Source organism: Tursiops truncatus, chromosome 18 (genome assembly GCF_011762595.2).
Source record: "Tursiops truncatus isolate mTurTru1 chromosome 18, mTurTru1.mat.Y, whole genome shotgun sequence".
NCBI classification, from domain to species: Eukaryota; Metazoa; Chordata; class Mammalia; order Artiodactyla; family Delphinidae; genus Tursiops; species Tursiops truncatus.
In genome coordinates this window covers 19,596,761-19,614,620 of record NC_047051.1, presented here as the reverse complement: position 1 = coordinate 19,614,620, position 17,860 = coordinate 19,596,761, and positions in this window count along the sequence as shown.

The window sequence follows — 17,860 nt, the reverse complement described above, 5'->3', positions numbered from 1 at the left end:
GGCAAAGTACTGGCATGTTGAATTATTTCTCACATTTCCTGAAAATACGGAGTCATTTCAGTCCTGTCTCTTTAATTTTAATTTAGTCTGTAAGTTATACTGAGATATATTTTCTTGTATTAACTGTAGTACCTCTTAATAGAAACTTTTCCAAGGATACCCAAATACTTCCATACAGTGGCTTATTAAGATGATTTTGTAGAAGTGGTCATATAGCTTTTCTGCTTTAAATATCTTGGTTTTGTTTATTTGCTTATTTGCTGAACGTTTCAGAGACCATGCCCTTGTTTCAGCGAGCACCCTTGTGGGCTAAATGTTCAGACAAATATAAGAAGGCTAAAATGTAACTTCGGAAGATAGCAGAGGGAGACACGAATTCTTCTCATTGGCTTTGAGATAAAAGAATTACAGTTTCCACCTGGAGTCCTACACCAGCAAACAAAAACCCTCCAATTTGAAGCTGCAATCTATTTTCTGTATCCACAATGAGACCTGAATTTACATTTAAGGCAGGTTGTTCCTCTCATCAATAATTCCAGTGAGTTTTGTAATTAAAAAAAAAAAAGTTTAAAGTACCCAATAGTAATTCTTGGAGAGGAATACAAAGTCTTTCATGAACCTAATGTCCATATTTTAGACGGAGAAGATAAGGGTTTTATTAAATAACTGTTGTGAAGAGTGAGCCAGAGTTCTATACCCTTTGGAGAGATGTGGAGGGAGAAAGGTCTGTCTTGGCTTGAAATTTAGAGTGGTTTTGCTGAGAAGTATTGCTTGGTCTTAGAGAGTTGAGAGGGTTCTTGGTCGCGCAAGGGTTTGTGGGAGAGGTGGAGTAAGTGGAAGGAAGACACTCACACGTGCTATTCATCTCCTGCTGCTAAAGAAACGAATAATGAAATGACTCAGCTTGACCTGGCCTGGACTCCTACACCAAACATGTAGTTATTTAAGGTTGGTCATTTCAGAACACTCTGATATTGGCTTAGTTCATTCTGATGTTACTTTTCGGCTTGAAGCCATAGAGCAAGATAGGATGACATCAGGAGGTTCGTGGACCTCTGGAAGCTTTCATCCTCAGACCTCCAAAACTGAGCATGGGACATTGTACTTCTAAGCACCTGGGATGGGCTCCTTTCTTGGTCTAAAGCTCCCTAAATGGGTTCTAGAAGGAAACAAGCATAACTAGCTCTCAGCCCCGCATGAGATAAAGGACGATGTCCTGCCTTGAATTATCTAGAAGCTCATAAAACAGAAAAACAAAACTTATTATGTTGGGGTCTTGCCACTCCCCTTTCTCCATGAAGGGGACAGGGTGATCCTTCTTTAACATTCCTTGCCCAGTGGCTTTATGGTGTGCATAAACTCTTACAGTTCATGCTACATCTATGTGGCACGAGGTTTGAATGGAACTCTGCCTGTATCACTTGCCACTGAGATGCCAATTTGACAGATATCAGCACACGAAAGCGATCGTAAGACAGATTTCCCCACTCCTCGTGCGGATAACTGAAGAAATGTCCCTGAGAACCTGCTCCATGACTCCTGGTTCCTCGGTCTGATCAGGAGTAGCAAAAGGCTTCAGAGAGGATGAGTGGGAGGTTGGTGAAAAGATTTCTTTGGAAACAGCTATTGTCAGCTGTGAGTCACTTCACTGCTTTTGAAGAATGGGTGATGTTTCCCTCTAACCACAAGCCCAGTGAGGAGGGCTTCATGGGAATGTCTCAGAGGGCTTCGACCTGGCACCATCCTGGGAAACTGAGGGGCTAGAGGAGCCTTGAGGACAATATTGGAGAATCTACTGTGTGGTGTCAGCCTGCACCCCACTGGTCATGAGAGCAAGCGGCATGTGGGTGTTTTCCTGGACAGAAGTGGGTCTTGTTGGAGAGAGTCCCGTGTGAGGATGTTCTGAGTTCTGCCCAAAAGAATCACTTGAAGAGCAGAATAATTCTTAGCCAAAGGAGGCTGTAGTTTACACTGAATGCCCAGGGCTGAGGGGGAGGGATTAGTGACTGTCTAAAGTAGAGAAACGTCCAACCAGGTCATGAGAACTGCAGCAGGGAGGGTCCCAGTAGGGAATCTCTGAAGAGTCCATGAAAGCCTCACATTGATCAAGACACAGGCAGAGTCATCAGCCAGGCCCTCCCAGGCCTGCTAGGACCCTATGACCAGTGAACACAAAACTACCAGCCAGGTAGGAACTGTCTTATCATTTCACCTGTACTCCCCACCCAAATTTAGACCTTGAGGAAATCCTTTAGAAAAAGGCAAGCACTGGTGAGAAGGTAAGAAGGTAGAAGGAGAGAACAGAAGGGCAAGCCCACCTTCCCTACCTCTAGGGAAGGTCCAAACTGGGGGAGGGAGAAGATTTAACACAAAGTTCTATTTAAAGCTTTGGTTCTTATGTGCAGTTGGACATTTATTCTAATTATGAATTGAGGTTGTGTTTGTCATAACCACAGAACACGTTAAGAGTGAGCAGAAAAGCCAAAACTGTCACTGGGGGCAGTAGAAAGTTAGCCTCATCGAAGAAAGTTTAAAGGGATAGTAAGTTATAAAAGATAAAGGTATATATTAATAACATCCTATGAGTTTTGCTTGTTCTATGTTTAGGTTATAAATACATGGGGAAATTTTAGGAGGTTCTTAAGCAGAGCTTTTCATTGGGTCGTCTAAGGCGATGCTCCAAAACACCTGTGCTCAGATTTGACGAAATATTCAGACTTGTCATTGTGTGGTGAAACTCTAGTAAGTGTATTTTTCGGGGGGAAAATTTCCAGAGACTTTTAATGCTTACCGCTGATAAAGAACAATTTACTTGCATAAACCCATGGATTACAGTTCAATAATAAGTCATTGAAACAAAACAGGTTTGGGAAGGAATGTGACAGTCTTTTTGAGTCAGAATCTTGAGGTAGATAGTAGGCCACATTGTTTATATTATGTCATATTTCTCATAGTTTGTGAGGACTTGTAGCTAATGCCAAAAGAGTAATAGCTAATGTTCTAAAGAGCAACTTGTGTACAAGTACTGGAAGCGGGACGTGGTTGACATGGGGATACTGCATTGTTGAAAGCAGAGAGTCACCAAGGAAGGGGCATTCGGGGTAAAGAGTGCAGTTTTGTGCCCACATGAGGATTATGGCTGGAGGCGGCCTTTAAACATCCCTGCTGAGTTTCTGGAACTCTTGTCATACTTGCAGCTCCTCCAACCGGAATGAATGCTAAGCAACTGGAAGTTTATAAAGTCTTATGTAGTCTTCAAGTTCAATGATGTGGCAAGTTATAGTTAGGAATGCTCAGAGGGGAAAAAAACCAATGTTTCATATTATATGGGGCGGCCAGAATCAGTTTGCTTATATCAAAGCCTCTTTTGAGTTCACACTTATTTTGCCAATGGGTTGGCACACTCTGTAACTACATTCAATTCATCATGTACATAGGAAAAAATCAGCCTCTTCTTAAAATTGGTGTAGTAAGAGATACAGAATCTATTACATATAACTGAATCTTTTTTTTCTGCCTAAAAGTGTATTTGAGAATTGAGTTCCTTTAGTTAAAAAAAAAAAACAGAATAGTTTATTCAGCGCTTTACACTTTTCAAAGTGTTCTCAATATCTCTTTTTTTACTCATAACAATGCAAGGAAGAAGGTAGGACAAGTACTAAAATTCAATCAAATATCCTAACAATCGAAAGTAGCGAAAACCCCTACATGATTGAGTCCACCTTTTACTTTTCCCCTAGACTCTGAAGACTCTTGGTAACTCTGAAGAGCTCTGTGGTTTACCTGTGCAATTCAATAGAAAGTTATTTTACATTAAAAAAAAATCTTGCTAATTTGGTACCTTTTCAGAGGCTGACTTTACCCAACTTTACCCAAACAGGAGCCTTATGTGAGGCATCAAAGTTGACCCAGGTACTGTTACGAAGCAGCTCCAAACCACCTCAGACCTCTAAGAGTCAATATTCTAAATCTGTGTGTCACTTTCAAACAGCCAACCAAGGGTATAAGTTCTCTCTCTTTCATCATTTGTTTTCAGCTCAACAGCTGAGTCACCAAGGATGAAAATATTTCTGGGAATTTAAAGTGCTTCCTTACAACTAACAAGCACCTGCTCTCACAGGTGAGGATGGTGTGCAAAGGGCAAAACTGAACAAAGCCTGAAACAGAACGTCCTAAACCTCACTTATTTCAACTGTAAATCATAAGTTGATAATTCTGGAGTTTTCGATTAGAACCTTAGAGAAAATATCCATGAGATCAAACATAAAACATCCTCATGGAAGCCCGTGGAAGGTCAGATGAGTAAAACTCCTGCCACTCATCTCTCCCCCCACCATATTTCTGTCTATAATCTTGATGAAAATGTTTTGCAGACTCTGCTAACTACAGCTCAGCGTCCTAAATAAGAAAAGAGCATTTGGTCCGTGTCCTGAATCCAGAGTCACCATGTAGCCTTAGTCAACGCCTCTTAACTTCTACTCACCATCCTTTTGACATCTGTAAAATTGGGATTTTATAATTTTAGCTCACCTTTGGCTGTATTAAGATCATAGAGGATAAAATATGTAAAATTATTTTTCAAACTTCAGACCACTGTACAAATAGAAGACTATTATTTCTATAAAATGCTTACAAAATGCCACCCAGGCAGCCCATAATAGAACACCTTTGGGCCTTCACAGTTGCTGTTTGGAGCACTTGCCTCTCACTTCTTCCACCATTGCTCACTTCTTTCTACTCCTTTCTTGCATCAACCTGGCCCTTGACCTTCTAGGCATTGTCTCATGCTTCTGGCTTTGGCTTTGTGACAAAGTTGACTTACCCATGTTGACGTTTGGCAAACTTCCTACCTGACCAAGTTCTGGTCTCCAGGACCCCATCCTTGTATCAGCAGGTCTTGCTAGTGCCTCTCTGAGGACTTGCCCCCAAAGGAGGAAAGGAACATATCCTTCGCTCTCACCTCCTGACTCCCATGCCCATTTCCTAGGTTCTGGCCAAGAGGCTTTGCATGAGGACAAAGGAAAATCCTGTGGGACACATCTACGGATGAAAGGGACCTTGTCGCTCACCACAAGGGTCAAGAGTGGGACAACCATGAATCAGCATAGTGTGGAGGCACGTGGGGCTGCACCCCTCTCTGCTTCACCAGCTCCCATCCTGGGGTTCACTCGCAGATGCCTTGGGAACCAGGAGGCAGAGAACCACTTCTCCCTATCCTATGAGGGCAGATGACCTTCCTATGGCCAGGAAAGAGAATGCAGCCCACGGTCTGTGTGTTCTGACCCTTTGTGCTGACGAGCTCCTTAGCAAAAATAGTCTCAAAGGAGAGATTGGAGAGGTCAGACTGTTTCTAAGATTCAAAGTCAACGCAATTAGTCACAACACATCTGGGAAGACCCTTGACAGAACCCTTGAACCTCTGCAGAGCAGGATTTTTTAAATTCTCGCAAGAGATGGAGTGAAGGGAAAAAAGGACATATCAGGTGTCAGCAGGTACCAGGCACTGCGAAGGATGCTCGACAACGTGACCTCATCTAATATTCGCACCAGTTTTGCAAGGCAGCCAATGAAATCTGTCATTTGTGGCCACCCAGTATGTTATGAACACCATCCTGACATTTTCATAATTTCCCATGTTATCAATTCTGCCTTCCAACATAATTCCAGAAAACTGGCTACTCCAGCCTCCCTTCCAACTACAGTGCAGGCAGGAGACCTCAGTCAGGCCCACCAATCAGCTGCACCTGCATGAGACTTCCGTTTGGAAGTGAGCTGCGTGCGAGTGAAGGCTTGTTGGGTCATTTATATTGCTGGTGTGGGTGACGGCAGAAGAGTCCTGTTTTAGATATTGTAATTACAGTTGTAGGAAGGTGGAGCCAGGAGTGGCAGGCTCCTCATGGGGGCCCTCCTGCAGCATGGCTTTTATTATTGTTTTTGAGACCTTAACCTAGAGTCTATTTCTCTAGCCCTCCCAGCAATTCTGAGCTTCACATTCACATGCTTTAATAAATTCCTTTTTGCAGTAAGCGAAAACTGACCACAGAGGTTAAGCAACTTTCCAAATGTCACACAGTTAGTTAGAGCTGAGCTGAAAATGGAAACAGCGTCGTCTCCACAAGACGCTAAACTTGTTCACTGACATACATTGATCTGATTTTATCCATCCTCGCAAATGTACTGTCATATTTAGCTTATTGACTCAGCCTTCTTTCCTCAAGGCTAGAGACTGAGAATGTGACCATCAAAGCATCATGATCGTGGTGATAAAAAGGGCAGTTCTGCAGAGTATTACAGTGACTACCCTTGGCACAAGCACTGAAGTGCTGCAACACGCTCTCAGCTGAAATGACCCTCAGTGACGCAGATGTGTTCCTCCAGTGCTGGGTTATGCACGCTGTGACACACTCTGAGTCACTTCGAGGCATGCGTGTGTCACTGAATAGAATCCGCAGCTCTTTATCAGACAGAACCACATTGCTTAGGATTATCTCGAGCTGCAAGGGCCAGTGGGCTTGCTAGTGACTCAGAAGAGAGCCAGGAGGGCGGAAGGGAGACCTTATACCGTGACTTGTTTCACTGCTCCTGTGTGGTTTTCATATATGCTTTTTTTGTACTTTTTGATCCAGACACCTAAGTGATGACAAAGCAAGTGGCCCTTTTGGGAACACGCACTGGGAGATATAAAGGGATATGCATGCAATACATGGGCTGGCAGAAATTAACAGTCCCCAAATTGAAATATGTTCACTGTGCCCAGGAACCTGTGAATTATATAGAACAACTGTTTAATCTTAGCCTAATATCTCCCACCCATCTGCTGGTATGTTCAGAGAATGAAATTGGCTTTGATATCCTTCTAAGGAGCCCCACCGGGAAGCAAATCTGCTGAAAAACGTCCTCACAAATCTAAGAGTAAAACATTTTCAAATTATCAGCTTCTCGTCATTATCCATGTCTTCCATTATACATGCTGCACGCACACTGGGCTTTAATATTAGGTCTGAAATAATGGTATCTACTAACCTTCCTCTTCACCTGCTTCATTAGAATATACCTAACATGCAGTTATGTTTGCATTTTGATGCAAACTATTGTATATAGAATGGATAAACAACAAGGTCCTATTGTATAGCACAGGGAACTATAGTCAATATCCTGTAATAACCTATAATGGAAAAGAATATGAAAAAGAATGTGTGTATATATGTGTGTGTGTGTGTATATATACACACACACACACACACATATATGTAACTGAATCACTTTACTGTACACCAGAAACTAACACAGCATTGTAAATCAACTATATTAAAAAAAAATAATAGCATTTGCATTTTATTTTGGTTCAAAGCTACTGCATCTGCCACTGGATTTTAGCCTGATTCCAAGCTTTTTACAAGAGGAAGTGAATTAAGTTAGCAATTATTGCACGTTTCAAGGTATGAATTGTATGTGCGAAGCCATGCAGGCTAAAAATGGGATGTGTACAAACCACTGATGTGTACAAACCATTTGACTTATTATTTCAAATGAAGTCTTACTCAAAACCCCAATATATAAAATAGATATAAGGGGTATTTTTACAAGGATATACACTTTAAGTGTGTAAATTTACTTGTTTAAACATCAATCAATGGCAACGGTGAAGCCATTTTGACATACACAAAAATTTGAAACCACGAATGTGATTGACAGATACAGTCTTATATTAGTATCTACATCCAATATATTCCTATATATTTTGGGTTGCACAGTAATAAGAAAAATGTAATTCACACAGATAAGCATTATAAATGTGGACATTTTAACAGCTTGTTTTGAAACCTCAATATATTATTCAGTAATCTAGATTCTAAAACTTTAAACAAGAGCACTATGAAATTGTGTTTCAAGGTTGAAACTTATGAACATAAAAGTCAAACCAAAAGCACCCAAAACTGAAACGTACCAAAATATTATAATACAGTATCATGGTATTATATCGTGCAACCTACCACATGTTCGTCTGTTATTACACAATTCATGATTATTCAGTGGCAAGGGCACAGACTGAGAATCTATGTCTAAGCATCCTTTGGTGTTTAATTTATTGAGGCTTGTGTGTGACATAAACAATTATTTCCTTGTACATTTACATGTAAAAAGAAATGTACAGACCCGAATTTGCATGAAAGTACTACACCTTCCACAATCGAATACTTTTACAGGAAGTTCACAGTTAACTTATTTGTAGAAATGGTAGATGTTTTAGTTCAAGTCTTGAGTGTGACAGTACACACACACACACACACACACACACACACACAGACTTTACCAGCACCACGTGTTAACAGGTTAGAGGCTTTCCTCATGCTAAAAATGTAATATATCCTGTTACACAACATAGTGACTGGTATTTCTATACCTTTCAAACATTACCATGATGACTCTAGTTACAATACAAAGGTATTATGTAGTTATCGACTATATTCTCCACACTGTACCTTTCTTACCTATGACTCATTTATTTTCCAGCTGGAAGTTTGTACCTCTTCAGCTCCCTCACCTATTTTTTTCTTTCCTTTACTCCCCTCCCTCACCTCTGGCAACCACATGTTTTTTTCTCTGTATCTATAACTCTGTTATGTTTGTTCATTTGTCTCTTTAGATTCCACATATAAGTGAAACCATACAGTATTTATCTTTGTCTGACATTTCACTAAGCATAATACCCTCTAGGTCCATCAGTGTTGTCACAAATGGCAAGGTTTCATTGTTTTTCAAGGCTGAGTAATATTCCTGTGTGTGTGTGTGTGTGTGTGTGTGTGTGTGTGTCACATCTTCTTTACCCATTCACCTATCTGTGGACACTTAGATTGCATACCTTGGCTATTGTAAATAATGCTGCAATCAACATTGGGGTGCATATATCTTTTTAAATTAGTGTTTCTGGTGGGATTTTTTTTTTTTTTGACTAAATACCCAAGAGTATAATTGCTGGATCTTATGGTAGTTCTATTTTTTTAATTTTTTGAGGAACCTCCATACTGTTTTTTTATATGGGCTGCACCAACTTATATTCCCACTAACAGTACATGAGGGTTCCCCTTCCTCTGCATCCTCACCACTTATTATTTGCTGTCTTTCTGATGACAGCCATTCTGACAGGTGTGACGTGATATCTCATTGTAGTTCTGATTTGCATTTCCCTGATGATTAGCGATGCTGTGTACCTTTTCATGTGCCCGTTGGCCATCTGTATGTCTTCCTTAGAAAAATGTGTATCCAGATTCTCTGCCCACTTTTTTTTTTTTTCGGTACACGGGCCTCTCACTGTTGAGGCCTCTCCCGTTGCGGAGCACAGGCTCCGGACGCGCAGGCTCAGTGGCCATGGCTCACGGGCCCAGCCACTCTGCAGCATGTGGGATCTTCCCGGACTGGTGCACGAACCCGTGTCCCCTGCATCGGCAGGCGGACTCTCAACCACTGCGCCACCAGGGAAGCCCTCTCTGCCCATTTTTTAATCAGACTGTTTGGGGTTTTGATGTTGAACTGTATGAGTTCTTTGCATATTCTGAAAAAATGTAATATATCACCTATGAGCAGTGGCTCAATGTTTTTAAATTGTGATTTTAAAATATTAAATTTGGGACTTCCCTGGCGGTCCAGGAGTTAGGTCTTCACCTTCCAAGGTAGAGGGTGCAGGTTTGATCCCTCATCAGGGAGCTAAAATCCCACATGCCTCGTGGCCAAAAAAACAAAACATAAAACAGAAGCAATATTGTAACAAATTCAATAAAAGACTTTAAAAATGGTCTACATTAAAAAAATCTTTAAGAAATAAAATAAAATAAAATATTAAATTTAATCAAACATTTACCAAACCTTCACAATTTCTGGAAAACTTACAGTGTCTCTGAACTCTGAAAACCACTGTCATAAATCAAATTGTTTATGCCAAAAAAATCAATAGATTGAAATAAAGGATTAAGGAGAGAAAGCAGACTCTGTGTCACCATGACCATAGATACGGTCAAAGTGGAAGTAACACAATCCATCTGTCCGGTCCATCAGGAGGATTCAAACACGGATGGGTTTGGTGGATCTAATGCCTCCCTGTAACCCTCCCTGTGAGATCAACTACGGCAGAAACTGCTGGGAACTGAGTTTCAAGCTACACATGCTGCTAGCGTTCATGTAAACATGTTCAAAAGTTGTCAGTACGTATAAAGCAATTCTTATCCATAAAACAGTATTTGGCCCAGAATCATGGTCCCAATCTGTAGATTACTTACTCTCCTTCCAAAAAAGCCTGAGAAGGGGTCATACATTTTGAGAGCTCTCATATGGGTAGACTATATCCATTCTGTGCATGGAACACATGTTCTCCCTCTGTTACCACAGAGAAACTACTGTCTCAGAGTTATCTTTAGTGGAGATTTATTTTCCTTAATAAGGTCGTTTTTTCCTTCGAAACTGGATATAAATCAAGTTTGTCCAGCAGTCCAGTGTATATAAGGGACTAAAATGATCAAAAGATGTATTTGTCTTCATAAACAAAATGAAAAGACAACCCACAGAATGGGAGAAAATATTTGCAAATGATGCAACTGACAAGGGATTAATCTCCAGAATATACAAATAGCTCATGCAGTTCAATATCAAAAAAAAAAAACAACCCAGTCAAAAACTGGGCAGAAGATCTAAACAGACATTTCTCCAAAGAAGTCATACAGATGGCCAAAAAGCACATGAAGATGCTCAACATCGCTAATTATTAGAGAAATGCAAATCAAAACCACAATGAGGTACCACCGTCAGAATGGCCATCACCAAAAGTCTACAAATAATATATGCTGGAGAGGGTGTGGAGTAAAGGAAACCCTCCTACACTGTTGGTGGGAATGAAAATTGGTGTAGCCACTATGGAGAATAGTATGGAGGTTCCTTAACAAACTAAAAATAGAGCTATCATATGATCCAGCAATCCCACTCCTGGGTATATATCCAGAGAAAAACATACTTTTAAAAGATACATGCGCCCCTATGCTCATTGCAGCACTGTTTACAATAGCCAAGACATGGTAGCAACCTAAATGTCCATCAACAGATGAACTGATAAAGAAGATGTGGTACATATATATCGATACAATGGAATATTACTCAGCTATAAAAAAGAATGAAATAATGCTATTTGCAGCAACATGAATGAACCTAGAGATTATCATACTACGTGAAGTCAGTCACACAGAGAAAGACAAACACCACATCCTATCACTTATATGTAGAATCTAAAAATAATGATACAAATGAACTTATTTACAAAACAGAAACAGACTCATAGACTTAGAGAACAAATTTATGCTTACCAAAGGGGAAAGGTGGGGAGAAGGATTAAATTAGGAGATTGGGATTAACATATACTTACTACTATATATAAAATAGATAATCAACAAGGACCTACTGTATAGCACAGGGAACTCTACTCAATATTCTGTAATAACCTATATGGGAAAAGAATCTGCAAATGAATGGATATATGTATATGTATAACTGAATCACTTTGCTGTACACATAAAACAACATTGTGAATCAATTCTACTCCAATATAAAATAAAAATTAAATTAAAAAAATTAAATTAACAAAATATAAAAAAACAAAAACAATGTATCTGTCTTAACAATGATCCCCATGAACATATGAGACTGATCAGAGGTGAGAATACCAATGGGAAGATGAAGCCTACCAGATATGTTTGCCTTTTAGTAACCGAGGCGGTATTTTGAAAATGGCTGAGGAACTTTGGGGTGGAAGGTCCATAAATCACTTGGTGCCCTGTCCGTGCGAAGTGTGTAAGCAACACTGACTTTTGGCAGGGTAGAGACATATTTTGACATTTTTAGTGACTACAAAGATTCATAATGTCACAGTACTCCTTTAGTTCATTTTCCTCAGAACTCTGCTTGTTTTCAATACATCCCGTGTTTAAATGAATTCCTATTCTAACTCCATACCCCTGCCCCACTTATTTCTGGCAGCATTAAATATAATTTCACTGTCTCACAACTTTTAACTCACTAAATCTGTAGGCTTGAGAGAGAGAGATGAAAGTTGCTGCTTCAGAATTTTCTGAGGAACCAAGCAGAATTCAAATCCTATACAATGTCAGGCAATCCTGCCAAAGAAAGGAGCTCCTTGTTGCTAAAGAAAGGTTGGGATCTCCCTGGAAGCATGGCCATGTGTTCTTGGTCCAATGAACACAACTGTAGAAGGACGTGATCCAGGCTCAGATGTGAAGGCCAGGACCAAAGTGGGCCTGAGAAATATGAAGAGTGTGGGCTGCCTTAGATCGAACCAAGCAGGAGATTTCAACTCTGTTTCTTGGAACTTCTCATTACAAAAGACCCCTGGAATTCTGATAAGAAGGGGTGAAACTCTAGTTAGAGATTTCCGTCACTTTCAGTTGGGCGCAATTAACCAGAGATTAACCTCAGAGATACTCAGGATAGCTCCGCAAATTTCCCCAAAAGTCTAGGAGCAAGTATTGGTCTTAAACATAGGACTGATGAAACAAAACCCTCAACTGATGAAAATTTACAATGCACAATGTACAGAAAGCCCTTGATAGACAGACACTACTGAGAAAAAGGAAAGTGGTCTTATTCTTCTCTTCAACCATTTGAGGCCTGAATGTGGTTAACAAGGAAAAAAAAAAAAAGATGGAGCACAAATCTTTCATTTTTTAATTCAATACCAAACCAAAATTTATTTCAAAGAGACTCTTTCAGGAGCAAGAAACTTGGGATCTTTTATCACCCTAGTTCTACCTAATGAATAAAGGCTCATGAATTCAACAAAAGCATCTTAAAATCGTAAATATTCTTAGGAAATACTAAGTACTTGAGAATTTTTTTCCTAAATATCTCCTAAATGCTTAGGAAACCTCAAATCCTATGACCCACAAGCCAGTTGCTGTTGGTCTCAAATGAAAACATTTGAACCTCTGCATTTTTAATGTGTGTATCTTCCTTCACAAGCTTGTCCTGGTAATGCTCCCAGAATTACTAAATTTCCCTATCACAAATCGGCTTTCATAAGAGCAAAGGAGGCCTTGGTCAGTGATGGCATGCTGGTCCAGAAAGAGCACTAGCTTAGTAATCAAATGATCTAAGAGACACAGTTCCATCACTTAGCTGAGTGGCCTTGGGCAGATTCCTTACCTTCTCTGATACTTGATTTTCTTCTCTGAATATTGAGAAGATTGACTAAGATGGCCTTTTAGGTTCCCTTTAAAGTTCTGTACCTCTTTGACTTATGCTATTCCCTCATTTGAAAAATATAGAAGATAATGGCTACCCTGATTGTTTCACAGGATGTTTAGAAAAATATGTAAAATGCAGAGGGTAGCAAAGCCTGCATATATTCTGGACCAAATATATAAGCCAAGCCTCATACTATGTATGCATTTTATATACAATACATCAAAGAACCTGGCCAATATTAAGTGGAATATGCTGTTTACCCACCATCTTGCTCTACCCTCGAAGCTACCCATATTTCTTTAGAAGTCACTGCCTCTTCTTTGTGTTAGAGTGAGGAGTGGGAATCCAAAAGGCATTTATGGATGTGAACCTCAATCTGCTGAATGTAAAAAATACCATAATGCAAAGTGTAACTATAATGTGTTTGGAAAGACAACATAAGAAATTTGTATATCATGGATCCAGTAATGGGGAGATTCCTTTAAGCTAGAACTGTCATTTTTCTTCCATAAATAAATCTTTAGATGTAACACATATTAAATTAATATAGTTTTCCCCCGACCTCAGAAAGCATGGTTTTAGGCTGAGAGAAACCAAAGAAATCATTTAATTCAATGCTCTCATTTTGGAAATAAGTTGTGACTCGGAATGCTTATAACAGCTTGCACAAGGCTATAGGACTATAGTGGTGGTGCTGGGACTCATATGCTACTCTTCCGATCCTCAGTCTACTGCTCATTCTGTTACAGGAGAGGAGGAGCACAGAGTACTGAGAGCAAGTGGAGAGTAGTAGTTTTTATAATAAACCATGATTTTGGTTGCCTATGATCCTATCTTCTTTGAAGCTTAGCTAATACCAGCTATTTTCCCTTTTTTGTCCTTTAGCTGGTCCCTAGAGCACTAAAGAAGGAAGCACTGTGGTGCCCAGTGCAGCAGCCCTGATTCCAGCATGAACTAGTCTCCTGAGACAGAACACAACTTCCTCACAGCCTGACATTTAAATGAGCCCACCAAATCCCCAAATTCTAACATTAAAATCATTGAGAAATGCCTAAATTTGCATTGAATAGATTTTCAGTAAAGCCTAATGTTGGCATGAGCTAAAGGTAGCTCAGAGCCTCCCCTTTCCCTTGATTTCATGGTTTTAAAAATAAAAAAGAGGCTTTTTAGAAAAAAAAATAATACAAGCTGTTTACCAAAACACTGCAACTAGCCAGATTCTTCTGGTTAAATCCACAAGCTATTCAAGCATATACTTAAATAAAAAACTGGGCAGAATATTTTAAAGTAATTATACTTTAGTCTGCTTTTGCAACCAAAGTACATCTGATAAGACATATGGAAATTCTGTACAAGGGTGAAATTTTACCATGGTTGGAAGGAGCATTTTCCAAATGAAGAATATTAATATCTGAGTTAATGGAAAAAAGAGGAGAAAACAGTGCCAGGTAAGCTTGGAACTGTGACTGTAAGTTTTCAGATGACAAGTAAGGAGCTGAGATGGCTATTATCAAGGAGGTGTAATTAAAATATTAACTCATGAAGTGTGATTATAGAGTGCAAGCCTACGCAAAGCTGCATATTTTTCTCTACATTGAGACTTGAAAAGTTACTTTTATCATTATTATTATTATGGATAGAATGATAAGATGACATTACAGAAATAGGTTGAGTGAGTCTCTCTACTCCCAAATGTAGTCCTATTCTGCCTTTCATGGAGAAATTCTAGTGTAACACCAGGTCATTGGGGCAAATTTCTAGTATGCCCAAAACTTTGAATAATCCAATCATTACTTTCACAGCCCCCAGAATGCTAGCATTTTTTGCATTGAGCCTACTCTAGGGTCTTTCCTATAGATGCAGATTTTTACAAAGCACATATTAAGATATTTATACAAGTTTATCAGAATCCATTGAGGAAAGAAAGACGTGAGTTTGACACCCACATATAGCCTGTTAAGCACAGTGAGGTAAATAATTTTAAAACTTTTGAAAATTTTAAAAGATGATTTTTCACATGGAGAGGAATAAAGAAACAATTACTGAGAGATAAATAAAGATGATTTTTCATCAAAATGTGGATCAAGATTCAAAGGTTTAGATTTGCATTTCTCTAATAATTAGCGATGCTGAGCATCTTTTCATGTGCCTGTTGCCCATCTGTACGTATTCTTTGGGAAAATGTCTGTTCAAGTCTTTTGTCCGTTTTTGACTGAATTTTTTAAAAAATTTTGAGTCATATGAGCTGTTTGTATATTTTGGATATTAACCCCTTGTCAGTTGTGTCATTTGCAAATGTTTTCTCCAATTCTGTAGGTTGTCTTTTCATTTTGCTGATGGTTTCCTTTGCTGTCCAAAAGCTTTTAATTAGGTCCCATTTGTTTATTTTTGCTTTTTTATCTTCTCCTTAAGAGAATGACCCAAGAAAATATTGCTACGATTTATGTCAAGAAGTGTTCCACCTGTGTTCTCTTCTAGTTTTATGGATCAAGGTCTTACATTTAAGTCTTTAAACCATTTTGAGTTTAGTTTTGTACACGGTGTGAGGGAATGTTCTAATCTCATTGTTTTACATGTGGCTGTCCAATTTTCCCAGCACCACTTGTTGAAGAGATGGCCTTTTCTCCATTATATGTAATTGACTCCTTTGTTATATATTAATTGACCATAGGTACATGGGTTTATTTCTGGACTTTCTAATCTCTTCCACTGATCTATGTGTCTGTTTTTGTGCCAATGCCATGCTGTTTTTGGTTACTATAGCTTTGTAGTATAGTCTGAAGTCTGGGAGGGTTATCTACAGGTTTGTTCTTTTTTTCTCAGGATTACTTTGACAATTCAGGGTCTTTTGTGGTTCCATATAAATTTTAGAATTACTTGTTCTAAGTTCTGTGAAAAACATCCAAGGTGTTCTGATAGGGGTTACATTAAATCTGTACACTTCTTTGGATAGTATGGCCATTTTAATAATATTAATTCTTCCAACCAAGGGCATGGGATGTCTTTCCATTTCTTTGAATCATCTTCCATTTCCTTCATAGTACTTCAGAGTATAGGTCTTTCATTTCCTTGGTTAAGGTTAAATTTATTCCTAAATATTTTTTGAAGCAATTTTAAACAGGATTTTTTTTTACTTTCTCTTTCTGATATTTCATTATTAGTTATAGAAATGCACTATACACTAGACTTCTTATCCTGCACAATTTCTGAATTCATTTATTAGTTCTAATAGTTTTGGGGTAAATACTTCAGGGTTCTCTATACAGAGTGTCATGTCATCTGCAAATAGTGAGCTCTACCTCTTCCCTTTCAATTTGGATATTTTAATTTCTTTTCCTTTCTGATTGCTGTGGCTAGGACTTCCAATACTCTGTTAAATAGAACTGGTGAGAGTGGGCATTCTTGTCTTGTTCCTGAATTTAGCAGGAAGGCTTTCAGCTTTTCACCACTGAATATTATGTTGGCTATGGGCTTCTCATAAATGGCCTTTATTATGTTGAGATATGTTCCCTCTATACTCACCTTGGTAGTTGTCTTCTTCCACATAGGGCAGATCTACTTTTTTGCAGAAAAGGAAAAATTGATAATGTAATCAAATGTCCAAATAGATGCTATCAAAGCTTATTAAGACAGAAAAAATAACATATTAGCCCTGGGACTGTCATTATTTTTCCCCAAAATTATTTTTTACCAAATATAATTCACTGGAACATATAAAATGTCCCTTCTATGGTTTAATCTTTACAAACACACATATTCTTCAATTATATACTTCTTGTAATACAGCCATTTGCTGAGATTTGTGTTTACTCAAGACTTGCTTCCTAACCTCAGGATTATCCACATCTTTGAGGCTCATTTTGTTGAATATGAGGCGTCATTTTAGGTGTGATATACAAGGTCAACTCTCAGAGGAATAGTTCTTTGCCCCTATTACTCCAGTTTACATAGAATCATTGTCTGAGGGAGTTGAATGGTCTAAAACATAATTCCAGAAACAGTCCAGTTGATGGGGCTCCTAACTAACTCTTCTGGGCCTGGAACCATATGAGATTTCACTTTGAGTTTCTAGAGAGAGCTGAAGCTTGAGAAATGTGCAAGTTGTCCTTACTCAAGAGAAGGATTCATGACTTTTTATACCAAGATTATATATCCCCTGAGTATGAGGAAAAGAACAGCTGGTTACTGGAGAGGGTAAAGATGTTAGGATTAGAGGCTAGAAAATGTGGATTTCAAGGATATCTGGGTCGGTAACCAAATGCAGCTCAAGGTCTTTGTCTTAAATGAAAAGCAAGGTACAGGAAGCAAGAATGAAATCATCTTAGATAGAAATAGATGCCCATTCCAATTTGTAAATTTTAGTAAATTTAAACTCCCCTGAAGTCCAAAATATCAGCTATGTGACACAAGTTGAAGGGAGTCTATTTTAAAAAAACAAGAGATGATAGTGGATGGGCACATGCTTTGTGCTCTGCAACACCAAGACACATCTTCCGTCACAAATTAAAAAAAAGAGAGAGACAGAGAGAGGAAAAAATAAACACTGAAAGAAAGAGAATGAATAAATGAAACATTTTAACAGATATTTGGAAATCAGAAAAAGAGGGCAAGTTAATGC